The sequence below is a fragment of the Amblyraja radiata genome, chromosome 45 (assembly GCF_010909765.2).
Source record: "Amblyraja radiata isolate CabotCenter1 chromosome 45, sAmbRad1.1.pri, whole genome shotgun sequence".
NCBI lineage: Eukaryota > Metazoa > Chordata > Chondrichthyes > Rajiformes > Rajidae > Amblyraja > Amblyraja radiata.
The window spans coordinates 4,883,214-4,901,285 of NC_046000.1; the positions used below are offsets into that span (position 1 = coordinate 4,883,214).

The 18,072-nt window shown below is 48.9% G+C and overlaps 1 protein-coding gene across 1 annotated transcript in view; it reads right to left on the reverse strand.

Annotated features, from left to right (window-relative positions):
• The window catches only part of LOC116968431 (gastrula zinc finger protein XlCGF7.1-like), a 27,696-nt gene extending 22,567 nt beyond the window's left edge, over positions 1–5,129 (reverse strand). Inside the window, exon 1 of the mRNA XM_033015199.1 lies at positions 5,095–5,129. The gene's annotated coding sequence lies outside the window, so the exon portion shown is untranslated. The remainder of the gene's footprint in view (positions 1–5,094) is intronic.
• Positions 5,130–18,072: the final 12,943 nt, after the last annotated feature.

Consider the following 18,072-nt stretch of genomic DNA (forward strand, 5'->3'; position numbering starts at 1 on the left):
GTGGGCTGGGGCGGAGACATGGGGTGCGGAAGAGAGGCCGGGGGGAAGAGAGGCAGGGGGAAGAGAGCCCCAACTCGCATGCGCGTCTAGAGAGGGAGATGGGCAGAGAGAGGGGGCAGAGACAGAGAGAGGGGGAAGAGCGTGGGTGGTGAGAGGGGGAGTAATTAGCGCGTTGTTTTTTCGAGAAGGTGTGACAACACACAAACAAATAAATATACACACACACATATCCAAGATCAGTGTTATAACTATGGAATAGATAGATACAGATATAGAGGAAAGCTTATCGTTCAAATTTATTGTCACATGTCCCAATTCAGGTACAGTGATATTTGAGTTACCATACAGCCATACGAAGTAAAAAGCAACAAGACACACAGCCACATAAATAAAATTTAACAGAAACATCCACCACAGCGCAATCCACATTCCTCACTGTGATGGAAGGTAATAAAGTTCAATCATCTTCCTCGTTTGTTCACTCTTGGTCGGGGCTGTTGAACCCTCCGCAGTCGCCGCTGCCGACAGTCTGATGTTCCGACGTTCTCGTATTGGGTTGACGGAAACTCCGGCATCGGGAAGGATTGGAACACTCCACAGCATGGAATTCCTGAGTCGGCCTCTTCTTACCGGAGACCGCGGGCTTCACGGTGTTAAAGTCCACAGGCCCCGAGGTTGGAGCTCCTCTCGGGCGCTCCTCGACAAAGGAGAAAAATCGCATCTCCGTCGAAGTAAGTGACTGAAAAAAAGTTTCCCCCAATTCTCCCCCCCCCCCCCCCCCCCCCCCCCCCATGTAAAACAAACCTAGAAACAATAAAACATACTTTTAAAACATACTTAAAATGCGGGAAGCGGTTACTCCGGATTAATCCTGACGCCTTTCTCCAGTGAGAAAAAGACAGAGGAATGACGAAGAGATGGCCCACGAGGGAGGGGGGAGGGATGTCCATTTAATTGGGATAATTCAATGTTCATGTCATTGGGCTGTAAGCTATGAGGTGCTGTCCCTCTAGTTTGCGTGTCACCTCACTCTGGCAATGGAGGAACCCCGGACAGAAAGATCAGTGTGGGAGTGGGAAGTGGAGTTTAAATGATTGGCAACCGGGAGATCCGACAGGCCTTGGCGGACCGAGCGCAAGTGTAGGGTGAAATGCACGCCTAGTCTAGATACAAGGAACTGCAGATGCTCTTTATAAAAAGAGACACAATCTCCTGGAGTAACGTGCACCTCTGGAGAGCATGGACAGGCAACATTCTTGGTCAGGACCCTTCTTCAGACTGCTTGGTGTGGGGGATGGGGATAGTTGGAAAGGAGAGGTGGGATTGGTCGCCTTAGATTGCCTTCCCTCTACAGATGCGGCCTGACACACTGAGTACTGGAGGGAATGGACAGACGACGTTTTGAGTCAGAATCGTTCTTCAGACTGATTGGAGAGGGTGGGGGGAGGAAGCTGGAAAATAGAGATGGGGGCTGGACAAAGCCGGGCAATTGATAGGTGGATACAAAATCCTGGAGTAAATCAGGCAGCATATCTAGAGAGAAGGAATGGGTGATGTTTCAGGTTGAGACTCTTCTTCAGAAGTGATAGGTGGATATAGGTGAGGGAGACACAAGAAACTGCAGATGCTGGAACCTTGCATAGAACAAAATTTAGTTAGATGCACAGAATCAGGTGACTGTATTGGGTGAAGTCCTTCCCGCACTGGGCACAGGTGTAGGGGCGCTCGCTGGTGTGGGTGCACCTTCAGGTCCTTGGACGACTTGAAGCCTTTGCTGCAGTCGGAGCAGGTGACGGACCGCTCACTGCTGTGCACCCGCTGGTGTTCCCGCATCCCCGACAGCCCGTGTGCACTTCTCGGTGGGCCTTTAGATCATTCGCCGTCTTGAAACTCGTGTCGCACTCCAAGAAGTTGAAGGGGCGTTCTCCCGTGTGTACCCGCCGGTGGATCTCCAGCTTGCTTGGGCACTGCCAGTCCTTGACAAACACGTCACACGCATAACGCTGCTCCTTGTTGTGCCCCGTAATGTGGTCCTCCAACGAAGCTCAGCCCCTCGAGGCTCGGCCCGCACACCGAGCAGTGGGGTGGGGGACTCATCTGCACCCTGGCAGCCCTCAATGGACGCTCACGTCCCCGTCTCTCCGTCCACAGCACCGGCTTCTAACCCCTGCACGAGAGGAACACAGAGAGTCCACACGCTGGCAAACAGGACATTACTAACGCGCGAACATTGATATAAGGTGATTTCACGAAAGGTCACTCGAGCGTAGTTCCGCACCCACGTGACCGCTAAATTTAACTGGGATACATGCGTCACGTCCGGTACATGTTAGTGTACATCGAAAACGGCCAGTTTTTGAGCTGTAATTTACTGTGCCAGTCGGGGTGACCGTGAGGCACAGCTACCTAAATTTACAGTCCAAAAGAAATATAGAAACTAAGGTAAATTCAAGAGGGAGCTGAAGGTGCCAAAACAGCGGAAGTGCTTAGCGGACATTCGCCGTGGAGACTTAAAGATCGAAAATATCGGGAATTATCGCGTTTGCTCGCTGCATTTCATCAAAGTAAGGCATTATTGACTTTTTATATTTATTCATTTGTTATATGAAAAGTTTTAAAAGTGAAAAATCCGTCAGTAAAATTGCAAAATCGCCCATGGTTCTCAGATGGGTTTTAACATGCAAAATGAAAACGCTTCTGAAGCTCCATTTACCATTTAAATAATCGTAAACTATCAATGCGTTTTGAAATAATATTACTCTAAGGAATGGGATAATTGTCAGCTGTTAATTGGACAAAATCAGGACATTTTGTCAGGACAAAATATATTTCTAAATGTTTCTTGTTTAAAGTCTGCACAATCACCCAAACTACTTATTTATTTATCATCCAATAACAGACAAGCCTGCAGCATGGAATGATGTCAACAATCCTGATTGGGCACCCTCTGTGAGCATTGAGAAATATATTTGGCCAAATAATAAAATGTCCTGATTTTGAATTTAACTTAGTTTCTATCTTTCCTTTGGACTGTAAATTTAGGTAGCTGTGCCTCACGGTCACCCGACTGGCACAGTAAATTACAGCTCAAAAACTGGCCGTTTTCGATGTTTTTAACGGGTGTGAAAGTGCGTGTTTTCAGCATCACTATCATGTACCGGAAGTGACGCATGTATCCCAGTCAAATTTTGCGGTCACGTGGGTGCGGATCTACGCTCCAGTGACCTTTCGTCAAATCACCCTATTGCTTGAAGTGGGGGTGCGAGGGGAGGGGGAGAAGAAAGAGTGAGGGGAAATGGGAGTGGAAGAGGAGGGGGATGGGGTGGAAGGGAGGAGGTGGGGTGAGGAAGAAGGGGGGCGGCCCTGCCCCGTGACGCACCCCCGCCCTACCCCGTGACGCACCCCGCCCTGCGCCTTGACGTAACCCCGCCCCACACGCGGACGACCGACGCATTGACGTCACGGCGTGGCAGCCGGCATCAAAGACCTTATAGCGGAGCAAGATGGGTTAATCTCACGCAAACGTGTAGTACGCTCATGGGCGGATGCATGGGTGATTATAGGACCCATTTAAGCAACCAGCCCCCGCCATCTTGTTCCCCCATCTTGCTGCGCCATCTTGCTTCCGGCCAAAGATCGGAACTTTGTTTCCGCAGCGGGGAGAAGGAGTGAGCGGCCCGGGGAGAGGGAGAGGGTGTTTGGGGCCCGAGGCAGCGGGGAGAGGGAATGTGGGGCCCGGGGCAGCGGGGAGAAGGAGTGTGGGGCCCGGGGAGAGGGAGTGAGCGGCCCGGGGCAGCGGGAGAGGGAGTGCGCGGCCCGGGGCAGCGCGGAGGGGGAGTGTGGGGCCCGGGGATAAGGCCTAGTGTGTGTGAAGTTGCGGGGAGGTTTACAGTGTTTCTTATTTAATGTCCCTTGTCTAGTCTGAAATACAGTTCATCATTGGATCAGAAGAAATATAATTGTGTGTGTTATATGATGATATAATAATAATAATAATAATAATAATAATAATAATAATAATAATAATGGATGGGATTTATATAGCGCCTTTCTAATAATCAAGGCGCTTTACATCGCATTATTCATTCACTCCTCAGTCACACTCGGTGGTGGTAAGCTACTTCTGTAGCCACAGCTGCCCTGGGGCAGACTGACGGAAGCGTGGCTGCCAATCTGCGCCTACGGCCCATCCGACCAGCACCAATCACTCACACACATTCACACACATTCACACACAGGCAAAGGTGGGTGAAGTGTCTTGCCCTAGGACACAACGACAGTATGCACTCCAAGCGGGATTCGAACCGGCTACCTTCCGGTTGCCAGCCGAACACTTAGCCCATTGCGCCATCTGTCGTCCCAAATATACATTTATAGCACATTCATGTATGTGTGTTTATAAACATTTTATTCTTTAACAAGAATTAACAGAATTATGAACTAACAGAATTATGAATCTAACCCTATATCACGCACAAAAACTTTCCCCGCAATGTCAATTACCCTGCGAGTCGGGTCGGTTCAGGTTACTACAAAATCAACTCAAACACTGCTTGTGAGCCATTTAAAAAGAAATGATTTAAAAAAACAATAAAAAAGACAATTACCAGAGTCAAATTTTATTCTTGACAAGAAGTATGAACTGACAGAATTATGAATCTAACCCTATATCACACACACACAAACTGTTGCCCCGCAACATTAATTACACTGCGAGTCGGGTCGGTCAGGTCGGCTCCGGTTACTAAAATGGGCGGAGAAAAATGCCAAGGATCCCCTCCATAGCGTACTACACGCAGCCCTTTGCATTTCGCAGGAGTAGCCTATCTTGCTCCGCTATAAGATCTTTGGCCGGCATAGCCCCGCCAGCGTTTGTGCGGAACGTGGATAGGCTACACCGCGGCCTCTCGCCGCCAGGTTAACGATGCAGTCGGAGGACCAGAGGGCGCCCAGACTCAGTCACTGACATCCCCCTCCGCCCGCACGCCTCGGGCTCCGGCTCCTCGGGTCGCCGGTCGCAGAATTGCCCTCGGGGAGGGGGGAGGGAGGAGGGTGTGGGGAAAGGACGCGGGGCCGGGCGTAGGCTGTTCCCACCTGAGCTGCCGGCGTTGAGCGGAGGCCCCGCCTCTTCGTGTCACGCCACAAAGGACCAGGTCCCGCCCCTTGCGTCCGACCAATCAGAGCCGCGTATCCGCCCCTCGGACTGGAAACCTGAGATAAAACCTCAAGGCGTGGGGCAGACTACAAAATGCTGCAGTAACTCAGCAGGGCGGGCAGCATCTCTGGACAGAAGGAATGGGTGACGTTTCGAGGTCGAGACCCTTCCTCAGACGGAGAGTCGCAGGAGAGATGTAGACGGTAATGTGGAGTGAAAAGCTTTTACATAGAAACATATACGATAGGAGTAGGAGGAGGCCTTTCAGCCCTTCGAGCCAGCACAACCATCCAATATGATCAAGGCTGATCGTCCACAAATAGTACCTCGTTCCTGCCTTCTCCCCATAACTCCTTATTTCGCTATCCATAAGACATCTATTTAGCTCTCTCTTGAAAGTATCCAGAGAACCGGCCTCCTCCACCCTCTGAGGCAGAAAATTCCACAGACTAACAACTGCCTGTGTGAAAAGAGTGTTTCCTCGTCTCCGTTCTAAATGGCTTACCCCTTATTCTTAAACTATGGTCCCTGATTCTGAACTCCCCCAGCATCGGAAACATGTTTCCTGCCTCTAGCAAAGTGTGCCCAGGTTCAGCTCCTGGACACACTTTGCTAGAGGAGGGGGGAGGGAGAAAAGGGGAGTAAGGAGCAGGAGGCGGCAGAGATAAGGGGTAGGGAGGCACAGGAGGATGTCACATTGTTTGGGGGTGGGGAGGGGGTTGCAGTTTAGGAAGTCAAACCAGGGCAGTATCTTCACTGTGAATGGCGGGGCGCTGGGGCAATAGGCAATAGACTGGAGGTGCAGGAGTAGGCCATTCGGGCCCTTGAACCAACACCGCCATTCAATGTGACCAGGGCCTTGAATCCGCGATCTTTGAGAGCCCTATCTAGCTCTCTCTTGAAAGTTTCCAGAGAACCGGCCTCCACACTCCACACTCACAACTCTGTTGTAAAAAATATTTCCTCTTCTCCTTTCTAAGTGGCTTATCCCTTATTCTTAAACGGTGGTCCCTGGTTCTGCACTCCCCAAACAACGGGAACATGTTTCCTGCCTCTAGCATGTCCAAACCCTTAACAATCTTATATATTTCAATAGGATCCCCTCTCATCCTACTAAACTCCAGAGTATACAAGCCCAGCTGCTTCATTCTCTCAGCATATGACAGTCCCGCCATCCCGGGAATTAACCTTGTAAACCTACGCTGCTCTCCCTCAATATCAAGAATGCCCTTCCTCAAATTAGGGGACCAAAACTGCACTCAATTCTCCAGGTGTGGTCTCATTAGGACTCTGTACAACTCTGAGCCTTGCGGAATACGTGGAGCCGGGGGATCTAGGAGTGTGGGTACGAGTAGAGCCGAAGGGCCTATTTCCAAAGCTGTATCACTCTATGACAAAATGCTGGAGTAACTCAGCATGTCAGGCAGCATCTGTGGAGAAGATAGACACAAAGTGCTGGAGTAACTCATCGGATTAGGCAGCATCTGTGGAGAGAGGAATGGGTGGCGTTTTTGGTCGACACTCTTCATTAGTTTAGTTTAGTTTAGAGATGCAGCGTGGAAACAACAGGTCTTTCGGTCCAATGAGTCCGCGCCGACCAGCGATCACCCCGTACACTAGCACTATCCCACGCACATTAGGGACAATTTAGCAATTTTGCGGAGGCCGATTAATCTGCAATCCTGAACGTCTTTGAAATGCTGGTGGAAACCGGAACACCCGGAGTAAAAATACACGAAGGCCAAGGCGAGAACGTACAAACTCCGCACAGGCAGCACCCGTAGTCAGGGTCGAAGCCTGGTCTCTGGCGGTGAGGCAGCAACTATATCGCTGCGCCAGTGTGCCGCGCAGAATTATATAATCGTTTCCTATGCCATAAACATACTCAATATGTGCTAGTAATGTCTTGTTTCCCAGCTTGTTGACCCTCTGTGTTCCCCTCCTGCAGGGTTTAGGAGCCGTTGCTGTGGATGGAGAGACGGGGACGTGAGCGGCCCTTGAGGGCGGCCAGGGTGCCGGTGAGCCTCTCCCCCCCTCTCCCCCCCCCCCCCCCTCCCCACATCCACCCCCATCTACTCCGTGTGCGGGCTGAGCTTCGAGGGGCTGATCTTCGGTGGAGGACCTCATGACGGGGCACAACAAGAAGAAGTGTTATGAGTGTGACGTGTGTGGCAAGGCCTGGCAGAAGCCGTGCCTGCTGGAGGCCCACCGGTGGGTTCACACGGGAGAACGCCCCTTCAACTGCACAAGAGCTTCAAGACGGCACATGAGCTGAAGGTTCACCAGCGAGTGCACACGGGCGAGAAGCCCTATGGCTGCTCCACCTGTGGCAAGAGCTTTACCCAGTTGTCGAGGCTGCGGGAGCACCAGTGGGTGCACAGCAGTGAGCGGCCCTTCACCTGCTCCGACTTTGGCAAAGGCTACACGTTGTTGTCGAGACTGAAGATGCACAGGCGGGTGCAAACCGGGGAGCGGCCCTACACCTGCAGCAACTGCGGCAAGGGTTTTACCCGCTCAACGCACCCACACCGCCATTGGCCCCTACACCTGCGCCCAGTGCAGCAAGAGCTTCACCGATTCCAGCAGCCTGCTGCAGCACCAGCACACCCACACTGGCGAACGCCCCTACACCTGTGCCCAGTGCGGCAAGTGCTTCACCGATTCAAGCAGCCTGCTGCAGCACCAGCACACCCACACCGGGGAGCGCCCCTACACCTGCAGCAACTGCGGCAAGGGCTTCACCCGCTTTTGCCCGCTCCTCCAGCCTGCTGGCACACTGCAACGTGGATAGATAGGCGCTGTTTAGGTGGAAACAAAATTCTGGAAGGAATAGGTAACGTTTCTTGTCGAGACCATCATCAGTCTCGACCCGAAATGTCACCAGCCCTTCTCTCCAGAGATGCTTCCTGTCCCGCTGAGTTACACTAGCATTTTGTGTCCTTTTTTTGTAAACCAGCATCTGCAGTTCCTTGTTTTTAAACCATTCTGGTTAACCATCTCGGCACCTTCCCCAAATCCCCCACATCAGTCCTGTAATGGTGTGCCCTGAACTGTATGCAATACTCCAAATGCTTCCTGACCAATGTTGAAATTCTTAAGGGGTTGGACAGGCTAGATGCAGGAAGATTGTTCCCGATGTTGAGGAAGTCCAGAACAAGTGGTCACAGTTTAAGGATAAGGGGGAAATCTTTTAGGACCGTAATGAGAGAAAAAAAAATTCACACAGAGAGGGGTGAATCTCTGGAATTCTCTGCCACAGAAGGTAGTTGAGGCCAGTTCATAGGCTATATTTAAGAGGGAGTTAGATGTGGCCCTTGTGGCTAAAGGGATCAGGGGGTATGGAGAAAAGGCAGGTACAGGGTACTGAGTTGGATGATCAGCCATGATCATATTGAATGGCGGTGCAGGCTCGATGGGCCGAATGGCCTACTCCTGCACCTATGTTCTATGTTTATATGTCCCTTCCAGCTCCTTATCTCACATATTTTAATCTCCTTATTTTCCCTCGCCTCTGTCACTTCACTTATCTGTTAACATAGTGTCAGTCTGAAGAAGGGTCCTGACCCGAAATCTCACCTATCCATGTTCCCCACAGATGCTGCCTGACCCGCTGAGTTACTCCAACACTGTGTGAAATGTCACCTATCCATGTTCTCCACAGATGCTGTCTGACCCGCTGAGTTACTCCAGCACTCTGTGAAACATTACCTATCCATGTTCTCCACAGATGCTGCCCGACCCGCTGAGTTACTGCAGCACTTCGTGTTAGAGTCATAGTGATACAATGTGGAAATAGGACCTTCGGCCCAACTTGCCCACACCAACCAACATGTCCTGGCTACACTAGTCCCACCTGCCTGCATTTGGTCCATATCCTTCCAAACTTGACATATCTTTGTATCTGTCTATAACTGTTTCTTAAACGTCGGCATAGTCCCAGCCTTAACTACCTCCTCCGTCAGCTCGTTCAATAAACCCACCACTTTCTGTTGAAAAGTTAACACTCAGATTCCTATTAAATCGATTCCCCTTCACTTTGTACCCATGTCCTCTGGTCCTCGACTCCCCCCCCCCCCCCCCCCCCCCCCCCACAGTCTGGGGAAGATATTCTGTGCATCTAACTAAATTGTGTTCTATGCAAGAACCAGCATCTGCAGTTTCTTGTGTCTCCCTCACCTATATCCACCTATCACTTCTGAAGATGGGTCTCAACCTGAAACTTCACCCATTGCTTCTCTTTAGAGATGCTGCATGTCCTGCTGAGCTACTCCAGCATTTTGTATCCACCTATCACCTGCCAGGCTTTGTCCATCCCCCATCGCTCTTTTACAGCGTCCTCCCCTCCCCCCCACCCTCTCCACTCAGTCTGCAGAAGGGTCCTGACTCAAACCGTCGTCTGTCCATTCCCTGTGAAGCGGTGGAGGAACTCAGTGGGTCAGGCCGCATCTGTAGAGGGGAGGGAATCTAAGGCGACTACTCCCACCTCTCCTTTCCAACTTTCTCCCCCCCCCCCCCCCCCCCCCCCCAGACCAAGTAGTCTGAAGAAGGGTCCTGACCTAGAATGTTGCCTGTCCATGCTCTCCAGAGGTGCAAGTTACTCCAGAAGATGGTGTCTCTTTTTGTAAACCAGCATCTGCTGTTCCTTGTATCTAGACTAGGTGTGCATTTCACCCTACACTTGCGCTCAGTCTGCCAAGGCCTGCTGGATCTATGCAAGATTCTGGGGGAGACGGCTTTTCGGAGCTCCAGCAATGGCAGTTTCTCCTGCGGGAATCGCGGGGTTGAAAGGACACGGAGCGAGGCCTAACATCGGCCGGTGCCAATGGCCAATGGGACTTACCATCGTCACCGCTGGCTCTAACATCGTAGCCCCAGTTCGCCTAGACGCTGCAGTTGGACTGCTGGACCCGTGGTTGATCTGCTTGAACCATAGCGTTTAAAGGACACGGAGCTGGAGGCTAACATCACCCGGCGTGGCTAAATGACCACAGGATTTACCATCGTCCGCCACGGGCTTTAACATCAGAGCCCAGTTCGCCTAGACGCTGCAGTTGGACTGTGGGTGAAGAATAAAAGGAAGAGATAAGACGTTGCCTTCCATCACAGTGAGGAGGTGCTGGAGACTCACTGTGATGGATGTTTATGTAAACTGTATTCAGTGTGGATCTTGGGTTTTTTTGTAATGTAAAAAACTGTAGTAAATGTAATTTCATTCAAACCTAGGTTTGGATGTCGTTTGTCATTTCGTTGTCTCTGTATTGTACACGGACAATGACAATTAAAGTTGAATCTGGATCTGAATCTGAATCTGAATGAGAATAAATAGCATTACATTCCATCTCCCGGTTGCCAACCATTTCAACTCCCCTTCCCACTCTAGTATTTCTGTCCTGGGCCTCCCCCATTGCCAGAGTGAGGTGACACGCAAACTAGAAGAACAACAGCTCATAGCTTACAGTCCAATGACATGAATATTGAATTCCCCAAATTAATCGGACCCCCCCCCCCCCTCCCCCCTCCCTCGTGGGCCATCTCTTCGTCATTCCTCTGTCTTTTTCTCGCTGGCGAAAGGCGTCAGGATTAATCTGGAGTCACCGCTTCCCGTATTTCATGTATGTTTTAAAATATGTTTTAATTTTTCTAGGTTTGTTTTACATGGGGGAGGAATTGGGGGAAACTTTTTTTCAGTCACTTACCTCGACGGAGGTGCGGTTTTTCTCCTTCGCCGAGGATCGCCCGTGAGGAGCACCAACCTTGGGGCCTGTGGACTTTAACACCGTGAAGCCGGCGGTCTCCGGTAAGAAGAGGCCGACTCGGGAGCTCCATGCTCCATGCTCCATGCTCCAAACTCAACAGCGATAAGACAGAATTCCTCCTCATAGGCTCCAAAGCCACACTCAGCAAAATCAATAACCCCACTCTCACCATCGGCGGCACCACTGTCTCCCCATCTCCCCAGGCCCGCAACCTTGGCGTGATCGTTGATTCCACCCTCTCCCTTGAGCCTCACATCCGCCATGTCATTAAAACCTCCCTTTCATCTCCGCAACATCGCCAAACTCAGACCCTCTCTCACACCGCCCGCTGCTGAAAGACTCATCCATGCATTCATCTCCTCCCGACTGGACTATTGCAACTCACTTCTCCTTGGCATCAGCTCCACCTACATCAACCAACTGGTCCAGAACGCAGCCGCCCGACTCATCACCCATACCAAATCCTGCATCACATCACTCCAGTCCTCAAACAACTTCACTGGCTTCCCATCTCCCACCGGATCAGCTACAAAATCCTGATCCTCACCTACAAAGCCCTCCACCATCTGGCCCCCCATGCCTCAGTGACCTCCTCTCCCCCTACCAACCCTCACGGTTCCTCAGATCCACATCAGCCGGTCTCCTCTCCATCCACGTCCAACCTCCGCAGTTTTGGGGACAGAGCCTTCTCCAGGGCAGCTCCCAGGCTCTGGAACTCCCTCCCCCAACTGATCCGCAATTCCGTGTCCCTCACCATCTTCCAGTCCCGCCTCAAGACCCATCGCTTCACCTCTGCCTATCCTTAGCCCCACGTCCCCGTCCCTTTTCATCTGTGCATTAATTGCCTCATACTGTGTTTTGTATTGAATTCTGTCTTTACTTTGTGTACTAGTCATGTCTCTACTATTTATTTCATTCCCCTTACATGTTTTTCCTCTACATGCTCAATTTTTGTAAGGTGTCCTTGAGACTCTTGAAAGGCGCCCATAAATAAAATGTATTATTATTATTATTATTATGCTGCGGAGTGTTCCAATCCTTCGCTACGGCTTCGGACGTCGGCAGTGGCGACTACGGAGGGTTCAACAGCTCCGACCTCGCGTGAACGAACTAGGAAGATGATTGAACTCTATTACCTTCCATCACAGTGAGGAATGTGGATTCCGCTGTGGTGGATGTTTATGTAAAATGTATTTTATGTGGCTGTGTATTGTTGCTTTTTACTTAGTATGGCTGTATGGGCACTGAAATATCACTGTATCTTAATTGGCGCATGTGACAGTAAATGTGAACGGAAATAACTCTCTCTTGAAAACATCCAGTGAATTGCCCTCCACTGCCTTCTGTGGCACGGAATTCCACAGATTCACAACTCTCTGGTTGAAAATGTTTTTCCTCATCTCAGTCCTATATGACCTACCCGTCATTCTTAAACAGTGGCCCCTGGTTCTGATAATATCCTAGTTATATAATACAAATTAGAACGTAAGGTATTTTATTAAATAAAGATTAAGTTGACTTCTTTGGGTTTTGAGTTCTGAAGCTTTGTAATTCTGTGCTGTAGATGAGCTGGGTGTTCAGGAAATTGGAGGCGAGCATTCAAACTGCATCCAAGCTGCTTCCTGTTGTGCCCAAGCAAAATATATTGACAATGGTGGGATAGGATGTGTTTCCTGAGAAGGTGCTGGCTTCTGTAAAACTTGAGAGAGGATGTGTTTCCTTTGGAGTTGGGTCTCTGTAAACAAGAACTCCTGCGGGTAATTGATAAAGATCCTTACATTGTTTAAGAAGGTACTGCAGATGATAGACCTTTTACTAAGTTCCTGTTGTTTGGGGGTTTGTAACTAAAGTTTGTGACCGATATAACCATAGCATGAGAGGTATTGTGTTAGGGACAAGAATGCTTTGAATGGGTATACACTGTGATTGATGTGTTTGACGTCATTGCCCCAACTCTGTATAAACATGTGACTACGTTTCCAAAATATTATAAAAATATGCTGTATGCCTTTGTTCATTAGAGTGATGACCCAGAGGGTTAAGTATGTGTTGCATACTTGACTTTGTATCCCCTGGCACTCTCGCCGGCTAAATGATCAGTAAAGCTTGTGTTGGTTTATCTAACTTATTGTGAGTTGACTGTTTTAAGAAATGAAACTGGACAGTTCTGGACCCCCCCCCCAACATGAGGAACATGTTTCCTGCATCTACCCTGTACAGTCCCTCACTAATCTATAGGACATCCGCTCATCCTTCTGAATTCCAGTAAATACAAGCCCAGTCGATCCATTCTATCAAGATTTGTCAGTGCTGCCACCCCCGGAATTAACCATGTGAACCTACGCTGCACTCCCTCAATAGCAAAAATGTCCTTCCTCAAATTAGGATACCAAAACTGCACACAATTCTCCAGGTGTGGTGTCAGCAGGGCTCCGTACAACTGCCGTAGGACTTCCTTGCTCCGAAACTCAACTCCTCTCGTTATGAAGGGCAACATGCCATGAGCTTTCTTCACTGCCTGCTGTATCTGCATGCTTACTTTCAGTGACTGATGTACAAGGACACCCAGGTCTCGTTGTACTTCCCATTTTCCTAACCTGCCGCCATTCTGATAATAGAGTGCTGGAGTAATATCTTACACTTATCTCCTGTGATTCCGTCTGAAGGTTCCTTCGCTCCAGAGATGTTGCCTGTCCTGCTGGGTTACTCCACCATTTTGTGTCTTTCCGTGGAAAACATGGAGAGGGGACATCTTTTGGGGTCATAGAAACATAGAAATATAGAAATTAGGTGCAGGAGTAGGCCATTCGACCCTTCGAGCCTGCACTGCCATTCAATATGATCATGGCTGATCAGCCAACTCAGTATCCCGTACCTGCCTTCTCTCCATACCCTCTGATCCCCTTAGCCACAAGGGCCACATCTAACTCCCTCTTAAATATAGCCAATGAACTGGCCTCGACTACCCTCTGTGGCAGAGAGTTCCAGAGATTCACCACTCTCTGTGTGAAAAAAGTTCTTCTCATCTCGGTTTTAAAGGATTTCCGCCTTATCCTTAAGCTGTGACCTTGTCCTGGACTTCCCCAACATCGGGAGCAATCTTCCTGCATCTAGCCTGTCCAACCCCTTAAGAATTTTATAAGTTTCTATAAGATCCCCTCTCAATCTCCTAAATTCTAGAGGGTATACACCAAGTCTATCCAGTCTTTCTTCATAAGACAGTCCTGACATCGCAGGAATCGGTCTTGTGAACCTTCTCTGCACTCCCTCTAGGGCAATAATGTCCTTCCGCAGATTTGGAGACCAAAACTGTACGCGAAACTCCAGGTGTGGTCTCACCAAGACCCTGTACAACTGCAGTAGAACCTCCCTGCTCCTATACTCAACTCCTTTTGCTATGAAAGCTAACATACCATTCGCTTTCTTCACTGCCTGCTGCACCTGCATGCCTACTTTCAATGACTGGTGTACCATGACACCCAGGTCTCGCTGCATCTCCCCTTTTCCTAGTCGGTCACGACCCTTCTTCAGACAAGAAACACCGTCTATCCACATTGACCAGAGATGCTGCCTGACCCGCTGAATTACACCAGCACTCTGAAATGTCACCTATCCATGTTCCCCACAGATGCTGCCGAACCCGCTGAGTTAGTCCAACACTCTGTGAAACGTCACCTATCCATGTTTTCCATAGTTGCTGCCTGACCCGCTGAGTTACTCCAGCACTCTGTAAAACGTCACCTATCCGTGTTCTCCACAGGTGCTGCCTGACCCGCTGATTTACTCCAGCTCTCTGTGAAACGTCACCTATCCATGTTCTCCACAGATGCTGCCTGATCCGCTGAGTTACTCCAGCACTTTGTGTCTATTGTGCAAGAACATCCATATACAACTACCTTTCCAGTCGAAAGCTCAATGAATGACAATCTACACATCGCACACAGCTTCCTTTCACCAGAAAGTATTTCATGCTTTGCTTAGTGTAGTTATCATTAACCATTTCACACAAGTGGTTAATGACTAGTTCACATTAACTTTGAAACGTCACCGATATGTGTATGTCTTCAATATTCACACCAATGGCGGAATGGCCAACTCCTGCACCTATATTTCTGTTTCCCTGGTTTCAGGGCTTTTACAAATGTTGGCATCGAGGGAATGGGTGTATTACGGGGAAAGGAAATGTCCCACAGAGCAATAAAGAACCATTTTACAGTAAAGAGCACAATTAAATCTAATTGTTCGACATCAACTTCCAATGTGAATTGAATTCATATAATAAGTCGCTCCAGTTTTTGGTCAACACTGCCACTATGTGGTGATCCGCTGCACTGCAGGCCCGGCCAATCTGTGGTCACACTCCCACCGTATGGTGATCCGCTGCACTGCAGGCCCGACCATTCTGTGGTCAACACTCCCACCGTGTGGTGATCCGCTGCACTGCAGGCTCGTCTGGTATGTGGACAACACTCCCATCGTGTGGTAATCCTCGAGCAACTTCCTATTGCCAGATTAAAGGAGTGTTGCTCGTTTTTAACGCCCTCTGGTCACAGCGAAGAGAGCGATCCGATGAGTCGGTGCAGCAGAATGGTAGCAAGAGGAAGACATACTTTGAGGATTTTGTAGCATGGAAGGCATTTTGTACATATTTGAATAATGAAATAAGAACTAACGAGTTGGGACTGTCTGTTGGGTATGTGAGTGGATGTACGGCATTTGCACAAATCTATCGACCGGGATTACAGGTGACTTTTGCAACCTGTTGGGGCATGGAAATTTAAAGAAACATTGCTATTCCAGAAGATCTGAGGAATAAGATAAAATGCTGCCATGCTGGAAACACTCAGCAGATTGAGCGGCATTTGATAATGGATCATCCAACTTTGCACTTTCCACTGTTTTCAGTATTTACTATTTTTATCAATGAAGTAAATGCACTTTGTCTTTATTACACTGTAGGAAAAATGGTAATGATTTGTGCTTGACCCGATCCCACACAACGGTAAGATAACCAAATGTATTTGATTTAGATGCTCGAGGTTAATTAAAGGTAGATAAATATTACCTGTTCACAGCTGGAATAGTTCAGGACCAGAAGTAGTACCATTTAATGCAGAATTGTATCTTTCAGCTATGATATTAGAGAAAGTCTGCAAGATAGCAAAGGATAATCCTTGTTTGTTGAGGATGAATCGGTTGGAGAGCTGAGTGCTGAGAGGAACAGATGTTTTGTTCAACAGTTCAGTGCTACAATATGTAACTGCACAGTGAAATTTTTTTAGCACATGTAGGCATCGCCATTGTCAAAGTCCAAATATAGTCCGCCTGCAAGCTTGATGAACAGGTGCGGTTCCTGTGAACTTACCTCCCTCTCCTCACCCATCTTTGTAGCCCGCGGGGCGACTCCTCCTACCTTCAAGGCACTGTAGGCATGAATCCCGTTCACCCTCCTACTGGGCCATTCCTAGCGCCTGACGTTTCCAGCTCCCTCCTGGTTATGCCGTCCGATGAACCTTTGGGTGGGTTGGGCAGAGTCCTGTAGAGATGAGACAGATGATTCTGCTATGAAGTGGGACTGCAGACAGATAACTGATATCATGGAGACCCAGCAGAGTCCAGGTCTGGGATATAATCTTCCTATCTGGAATGGGAACCCCAGGGATGTGGTGGAATGTGCCATGGGAGCAGTGGGGATTACAGAGTTGGGACGTTTGCAGTTGGCCCATGAAATGGTTTATTCCCGGTCCAGTTAGTGGGGAATTTAGCAATAGGTAACATGGAGGTACGCAAGCTTTTGTCCTGGATGGCAGGGATGTGGTAAGAATAGGGCCAGCAGACTGTGACAGTGATTCCCCATCAGTGGGTATTTTCCTCTTTCTCTGTGAGTTGAAGCCTCCAAACAGGTGAGGTGTGGATGTTGGGGATTGGCCGTGTTTGGTCTGGAATAGTGATGCGGTGATCAGGGGGGTTGAAAGCTTCAGGGATCTGTCACAAATGATTAATTGGATAGATCAGACAAAGTCTTATGGAAGACGGGGTTGACATAAAGAGCTAGATGGTCTACATTCCTTGTTTGTTAATTTGCAGGGGTATACCATCTTGTTTTCACACAGAGAGTTGTGAGTGTGGAATTATCTGCCTCAGAGGTCGGTGGAGGCCGGTTCTCTGGATACTTTCAAGAGAGAGCTAGATGGGGCTCTTAAAGATAGCGGAGTCGGGGGATATGGGGAGAAGGCAAGAACGGGGTATGATTGTGGATGATCAGCCATGATCACATTGAATGGCGGAGCTGGCTCGAAGGGCTGAATGGCCTACTCTTGAACATATTGTCTATTGTCTATTGATTGGAAGGGGTGTTTTCCACATCTCCGCTGCACTGTAATGCTGTCTGTTGGTTCGCAAGACAATGTCTTCTTTCACATTCAATTGTCACCTGATTGTTCTGTTAATGTTTATCCCAGAGCTACAGAGTTTGTGAAAGCCTGTCTTCATCATGGCTGAAGGTGGTAACTGGGGAGGTGATTCGGTGGCCTCTACGTCAAAGGAACAAAAAGGTTTGTGAGACTTCTGTGACATACATATGATGCCCTGATAGTGCATGTGCACCTGATGCAAGAAGTGATGTTCACATGGAAGAGGGAATAGGGAAGGTGCTGAGCACAGAGAGTTGGCATCTACAGGGACATCACAGTCACAGGTGGGCGGATGCAGGCATTATCTATCAATCTAACAACATATGATTAAAAAAGAGATTTGTTATTGTATACGGATTTAGGTGTTTTCTATCAACTTCTTGTTGATTCGCTTGTTCCATGCTGTCCTTGCTTTATTTCTCGCAAATCCCAGCCGTTGAGTCTAAATATCTGGGATGGAGAAATGAGGTGACAGTGACAGCTGTGGACAAAAAGGCAGCATTTGAACTGCATTGTATTAGGGCATTCTGATAAAACGGAAGTACATATGTATCAAGGATTTAAAAAAAACACTGCACTGGCCCAAATATTTTCAAATACTGACCTTTCATCCATCTTAAGATTCGAAGTTGATAATCACTGATGATCACAGAATTTTCAATTCCACTGCAACTCCTTAGAAAATGCAATCAATGCTTACAACCAAAATAACTCGTCAATCGGCCAAAGTGGAAAGAAACACTCATGT